Genomic DNA, 8138 nt, shown 5'->3' with positions numbered 1-8138 from the left:
CGAAAATGTGATCAGTGGAAAATGTCCGAAATGCGAAGAGAATCGCGAATCCGACGACGAAACGAGCGTAGAACGCGAAGAAACGGGCGAAAAATGAGAGAGAAATACTCTAGAGAGAGAGGGTAAGAGTTTTCGGCGGTGGAAAAGTGAGGAATAGGGTTTTGAAACCCTATTTTATAACACCCAAGGTGAAAAGTCAAAACTGCCCCGCATCAGCAAATGTTTGCCGGTCGGCAATGTTTTGTGCCGGCCGGCACTTTTTTGTGCCGATATAATTATTTTTATGCCGATGGCCAGCCGGTGGCCTCCTCTTTCGGCCGGTGGGGTTCCCACAGCCTTGTTTAGGCCATATGAAGAGTTTTTGGTCTTCATAGCTCAAGAAAGTGCAAGAAAGTGCATCCCCGATGCTCAACCGGCCTCCGTTTTGACTTCGGATCGTGTCTTCTGTGCGTGGCACTCCAATTCATACAAGGTGTATCCTTTTCGTATCCTTTTGACTTTTACAAGATCCAAACGTTGCCCCATGTGTATCGCATATCAATCGCACTGTTTTGTGCATTTCAAACCGTCGCACTGTTTTGTGCATTTCAAATCGTCGCACTGTTTTGTGCATTTCAAACCGTCGCACTGTTTTGTGCATTTCAAACCGTCACGCTGTTTTGTGCATTGCATTCCGTTGCGCGGTTTTGAGCATCTCATTACATTACCTGCGTAGACCGCATGTTTGTACTCATTCTTTACTTGCGTAGACCGCATGTTAATTATTTCTTTACTTGCGTAGACCGCATGTTTGTACTCATTCTTTACTTGCGTAGACCGCATGTTAATTACATTACCTGCGTAGACCGCATGTTTGTAATCGTTTCATTACTTGCGTAGACCGCATGTTAATTACATTACCTGCGTAGACCGCATGTTTGTAATCGTTTCATTACTTGCGTAGACCGCATGTTAATTACATTACCTGCGTAGACCGCATGTTTGTAATCGTTTCATTACTTGCGTAGACCGCATGTTAATTACATTACCTGCGTAGACCGCATGTTTGTAATCGTTTCTTTACTTGCGTAGACCGCATGTTAACTACATTACCTGCGTAGACCGCATGTTTGTAATCATTCTTTACTTGCGTAGACCGCATGTAAATTTCATTACTTGCGTAGACCGCATGTTTGTACTCATTTCATTACTTGCGTAGACCGCATGTTATTTCTTTCCTTGCGTAGACCGCATGTTTAATTTCATTACCTGCGTGGACCGCATGTTTTGATTGCGTAGACCGCATATTTTGACTGCGCATCTTAATTTCATTACCTGCGTAGACCGCATGTTTTGATTGCGTAGACCGCATGTTTGATTTCATTACCTGCGTAGACCGCATGTTTTGATTGCGTAGACCGCATGTTTAATTCCATTACCTGCGTAGACCGCATATTTTGATTGCGTAGACCGCATGTTTAATTCCATTACCTGCGTAGACCGCATGTTTTGATTGCGTAGACCGCATGTTTAATTCCATTACCTGCGTAGACCGCATGTTTTGATTGCGTAGACCGCATGTTTAATTCCATTACCTGCGTAGACCGCATGTTTTGATTGCGTAGACCGCATGTTTAATTCCATTACCTGCGTAGACCGCATGTTTTGATTGCGTAGACCGCATGTTTAATTCCATTACCTGCGTAGACCGCATGTTTTGATTGCATAGACCGCATGTTTTCCTTGCGTAGACCGCATGATTTATCGATTTCATTACCCGCGTGGACCGCATGTCTTGATTGCGTAGACCGCATATTTTGATTACGTAGACCGCATACTCAATTCCATTATCTGCGTAGACCGCATATTTTGATTGCGTAGACCGCATGCTTAGTTTCGTCACCTGCGTAGACCGCATGTTTTAATTGCGTAGACCGCTTGTTTGTTTCGTTACCTGCGTAGACCGCATGCTTATGATCAATTTCGTCGCCTGCGTAGACCGCTTGCTCCACTTGCCTAGTTGAATTTCAATATGCATTGTCATGCTCCCCACTTGCTTTGCACTGTCACGCATTTCGAGTACACTACTTTGCATGTTGCTAACGATATTGTACCTGTTAAGTTTGTTTTCTTTTCAGGCACGATATTGTATGTACGGTTCGCTTAAGGCTGGTGTAACCGGACGAGCCGCACAGGTATTGTATCTCCCGAGTGAGACGTATCGAGAATTGCATAATTCTCTTGCATCCTTTCTGCATTGTAGTATAGTTTGGTGTATACTAGCTTAAAACTGTCGCATGTATGCTTCGTTACAGCTTTCTTTGAATGATCATAAGTTATGTCCGGCTCTCTGCATTGTCTTGCATTTTGCCCCTGCCTTCGGGCGCATATCTTGTTTGTCTTGCATGTTTGTCTTAGTCTTCGGCCTCGTCAAAAATGGGTCATCTCGGGACTTTGACATTCGCTCCCGTCATTGTTATGACTCTCGAGCTCTGTCAAAGAGGGGCAACTATAGACACCCCATTTTTGACCGTCCTCAAGACTTGGACGTCACTGTTTGAACACACGGTGATTATCCATGATCGTATTCGTTCAGAGTTTCCGGAGGTCTCGGCTCGCGCGCCCTGCCTCAGGATCTCCGAACTTGACCGTTTAGTGTCCGGTTTTGCACCGAACACATGTGTTTTGCCTTGAAAGGGCAGGGAATGCCTTATGAGGCATCCCCACACACCACCGGCAGTGGCTGGAGGCCACCGGATGGTCTTTCTCTTCCATCGGCACTTTTGTTTGCCGGTCGGCATAATATGTTGCCGGTCGGCACTGTTTTTTGCCGAAATAGCATTTTTGGGCAGCCGACCACTGTTCATCCACTTTATGGAGATATTTTGTGCCAGCTGTGATAGCTGGCACCAACTCTTCCCCCCTCCATACACGTGTATGGAGGGATTTCCCTCTAGCCAAGCTTGTTGTATAAGCTTTGCAAGAGGGAGTCCTATAAGAGAGGGGCTTTCCTCTTGGTTCTAGGTTAGAAAGTTAGAAGCAAAAACCAGCCTTTAGAGATATAGATACATATTATCTCTATACCTCTCTCTCTCTCTCTCCCTTCTTGTGTGTGTTTCTTAGCCCAAAAGGTGGTTTTTACCTTACTTTTGCACCATTACACACACCATTACACCTTATTTCGAGATTGAGGGACTTGGGGGGTTGTTTCTTGAGTTTTTGGACTGGTTTTGATCAAAAGAGGAGGGCTAGACCATTTGTTCTTCAAGGGTTCTTCAAGGGTGAGCATCTTGCTTTTTTTTCCCCAAACTTGCAATAGTTTTCTACCTATCTTGCTTGCTATTTTAGCTCTTATGTATAACATGAAAAAGGCTCATATTTTCCTGCTCTAGCACTTTCATTAAGGTCACTTTGTGGTTTGAGTGCAAACTCACCCTTATAGGCCTTGTTTGATCCATTTTGTTGCTCCTTTCATAAGGTTTTGTTCACTTCAGTGTTTTGGTCTTTTGACCACTGAAAATTAGTGTATTTTAGTGTCAAAAAAGGATGGTTTGAAGTCTTGCATAGGGGAGGGACACCCCTCTCCCTTCATGGTTTGTTTCCTTGCTTATTGAGCTCAAAAGGGTAGCATGTGTGCTTGATGATCCTTGGCCTCATTTCAGAATTTTTTTAGGCATTTTAGGTCATATGCAAACTCTGTTTTTGGTCGGATTTATGCCTCCTTGCATGCTTGTAATACTTGCTTTGTATTGCTCTACTTTGCTTAGAAGTACATATCATGATTAGGCCATGATTCTTGTGTATGTTGGCTTGGTCCCATGAAGCTTTAGTATTGTTTTCCCATGTTTAAAGTTTGGTGGTTATCCATTTGATCATGCTTGACATGCTTGTTAGGGTTGCCTTGTATTTTGGCTTGAAAGCTTTGAGCATATTGACTTCTAGCATGTATGTTTGTGATTACCCTCATGATTTAACATCATCTAAGGACCACATTTTAGTCCAAGAATCATGCTTGTATGTGTGCATGCATGGCCTCTTTCATGCCTTGAGGGTGTGTCCTCTTATGCCTAGGAATGAGCCTTAGTGCATATGCTTCATGGGAGATACTTTAGCTGCCATATTAGGAGTTTTTGGGGTCCTATTTTGCATGCAAAAATTCTTTTTTTACTTACTTTGATCATGCCATGAGAGGTCATGTTGGTGGGGGAAAGTTGTCCCTTTTTGTGCCTTAACTTTGGGACCACAAGTTTGCTTGTTCACATGAGTTGATTGTCTATCATTTTGAGCATTTTTGGTGCTGTTTCGAGGAGAATAAAGGTCTGCACCTTTATCACTTTTAGGCCCTCTTGCATGCTTGCTTCATGTTTGTTGCATGGTTATTCCATTAAGCCTTGTAGCATATCAATCCCATGGTCAAATTGGTCCATGTTTGCATCATGTTTGTACCTTGTATGCTTGGCATCATACATTTTGTCATGTTGGTTGCATAATGCTTGTTGTGCTTTACATCTTGGTGGCATAGTGCATTTGAGCCTTATGAGCATAACATGCATTGCATTTACTCGGTTTGGGGTGTCAAACCAAGTGTGGGAATCAAGGACCATTCATACTTCAAGTGATGTAATGTGCCTCGATTCCCGGTCATCGGGACCTTTGACTCCAACTTGATAAGGCCTCGGTTTTCATTTTGTTTGTTGCATACATCCTTACATTAAGTGGCAAATTTGATCCCTTGAGCCATAATGCACCATTGATGGCTCAAAGATCGAAGGTCATGCTTCTTTGAGTTCAAAATATGATAAGAAGTATGACCATGCTTACATGTGTCCAAAACTCCATGCCATGCACTGTCTGTTCTCTGTTTGCTGTCAAATTGTCTTCTGCAGGAAGTTTCTGTCGACCGGCAGAATTTAGTGCCGACCGGCACTATCTGGAGTGCCGGTGAATCCAATAAAATGCCGATGGGAACTGTGAAGTGCCGGTGGTAATTCTGTCCGGCCGGTGGTGCTCTGCAGGACGCAAGGAACTTGCTCCAGTACTTTGGCAATTTTCAGAAAGACGAGGCAGTACAAACAGAGGAGGCAGGGGTACGGTACGGTTTTTTTTTTGGGTTTTGTAGTAATTTTAACAAGCCTAGGGTTTGGGGTTTAAATTCCAAAGATGGGTTTTATAATGGATGTTTTGGAAATGGTTATGCAAATGGATATGACCATGGGTTATATTAAAATGGTTGATTTTTGGTGATTGGGATGAGATTGGGAAAAATGAGAGTTTGGCCCTAACATGTTTAAGTAATTATTTTGCATAAATAATGAAATTGGAAATGAGAATATGAAATTATATGAATTTTTATATAAATGGTGAAGTTTGATGTGTATCACCTCCCCACCTATGGAAATTTGAGTAGTTTATCTGTTGAGAAGATTGTATATCTGTTTAGAAATATCTGTTTTGGGCTATCAGTAGAGGACAACTATGATTGCTATAGAAATTACATGAGGATTAGGTAAATTGAAACTAATCTCTTATTGATTGTCATTGAATATGAATGTGTTTAATACATTGTACATGTATGATGTTTGGGAAGAGAAAGATGATGTACTCCAAGTTTGAGAAGAGAAAAGGGATAGACTCTATTGAATTAAGTTGGCCTGTGCGTCCAGGGTGAAAGTCCCGAAAACATTGTGTATACATGGGTGCCAATTCCCACAGACGAAATTTTCGTAAAATGGCAAATTGAAGTGTGTGTGTGTGTGTGTGTGTGTGTGTGTGTAATGGTTGTGTGGTGAGAAAACCACAGAGTTATAATCTAAGTAGGGTTTCCTGGATAACAATGGATGTGACTCATGAATTGAGGAGATATAAAACGACATGAAACAAATTGATATAAAATGAATTGGGATATCATACTTGGCATAATATGGATTTGGGAAGAAGAGTTGTAATGATTTTATTTTGAGCATTGGCCATGTGCATCATGTTTATAACTTTGTTAAAGTTCATATATTATGCTAGATTGTTTATACTGGGTTTTGGCTCACCCTATTTGGGAAAAATCATTTTCAGGTGCCGGTGATATGCCTCCGTCAAGGCAATAGCTTGGAGGGATTGGAAGCAAGAGCTTCTATGTTGTTATATCTATTTTTGTATAGACCAGGGCTTTAAATTGTGTTGACCTAGGCTTACTTTTGTTATAAGCAAACTGTCTTGGAAAGATGTAAGCCCGTAGGGCATTTATTTCGTGGATCACTTAGTTTCGTGCCATATGCTATAGATTCAGGGTAGAGCTTATGAATGTATAATGCATGTGCCTTTTTGTAAATAGACTTTGATTAGTGAAAGTCTAATACTCTGTTTATGTTATTTTGTATTAGTCTTTATTGTTGAATTATTGTATCATTTTCGAAGCGTGACACATTGATGAGACTCCGGAGGAATTTTATACCCCATATGATGTCGAATTTCATGATGATGCTAATTTGGAGGTGGTTCGTCCTTTTAATTTAAACAAAAAATGTCTATCAAACACTAATGGTTCATCAAACAAGGGCAAGGCAAAGAAGAAACTTTTTGGTGCAGCTCTACTTAATAAGACACTTGATTGTATAGTCAATGTGGTTGAGTTATCTTCAGCAACTTCAACACAAACCTCATCAAGATATCCTTTAATTGCAAAATGTTTGGCGAAGTTGGAAAGCATCCTTGGTGTATCCCCAGATGATGAGTTGTATGTATTGGCTGCCAAATTGTTCTTAAGAGACAAGCGTCGTAAGTGCTTCATAACACTTCCTACAGATGAAGTTCGACTAAGGTTTCTGAAGTTGGAGATTGAGATGGAGAAGACCAACACAAGTTATCGCGACTAATTATTTCTGGATGTATGGCAGTCTTATTATTCATACTGAATTTTATTATTATTTCATGTTTAAGACTTTTATTAGGACTTTTATTATTAATGGTGGACTGTTATGTTGGACTCATTATTTGGACTTTTATTAATAGTATGTATGAGTATGTTGGACTTTGTTAGTTGAATGGTTGAGTAGTATGTGGCATTTATTTGAATAGTTGTGCTGGATGTCGCAATTTTTAGTAGGTGGGTGTCATTGTTAGTTAAATGGTTGAGTAGTTAGTAGGTGGCATTCATTTTTATTAGTAAGATTTCATTGTTACTATTCTCAGATGCAATTGTTATTAGGTGGCTGTCATTTGAATGGTAAGTGGCATTTATTTGAATCTTGAAGATGAATGGTAGGTGGCTTTAAGTATATATATATGTGTGTGTGTGTGTGTGTGTGTGTGTGTGTGTAGATGTGTTGGCCTCAGGTATCCTTCAATTTTGGTGTTTCATCTCTCTTTAAGCAAGTCTTTTGCTGAGACAATAGTTGTGTTTTCAATAATTTTGGCCCCCAGGTATTTTGGTAAACAAATCTTATTGCGTTTTCAATAATTGGTTGTGTTTTTAATGAATATTATTGTGTGTTCATTTCATTATTGTACTAGTAAATAAGAACCTTTTAAATGAGTAGGTATTTTGGAAATTAGTGACAGTGATGACGATGAATGGAATGATGATCATGATGATGAAGATACTGAAGATGAAGGTAGCACATTGCAAACCCAACAAAATAATAATATGCTCTTAGCTACGGTGGCAACAGTTGTAGTGACATATGCGACAAATTATTTGATAAAAGAACCATGTAGAACATCTTCTCTAACAGGGTGAAAGTGGATGGTAGAATTACAATAAGGGAATCAGACAATAATATTTGAAAATTTTCAAATGGAAAGAGAGGTTTTTATCAATTGTGTAATTTTTTACAGAAAAACTATAGCTTTCAAACTGGACGAAAAGTCTCGATTCATGAGCAGGTTGCAATATTTTTGTATATTGTTAGTGGTGACATTCGAAACAGAAACGTCCAAGAAAGATTTTAACATTCCGGAGAGAATTTCAAAATACTTCAAGAATGTGTTAAAAGTTGTTACAATGATGTCTATTGATTGGGTAAGGCCTCAACCGAGAAATGGTGTGCATTCATATATTAGAAGCAACCGCAGATATTATCCTTATTTCAAGGTAAATAATTAACTACAAGTGGAACTTGGGTGTTACATATAATTAATGTTGGTAGGATATTTCTAATAATAAATAA

Source organism: Camellia sinensis, chromosome 2 (genome assembly GCF_055761805.1).
Source record: "Camellia sinensis isolate YWXY chromosome 2, ASM5576180v1, whole genome shotgun sequence".
Taxonomy (NCBI): domain Eukaryota; kingdom Viridiplantae; phylum Streptophyta; class Magnoliopsida; order Ericales; family Theaceae; genus Camellia; species Camellia sinensis.
Note: the sequence above shows the minus strand (reverse complement) of the source record.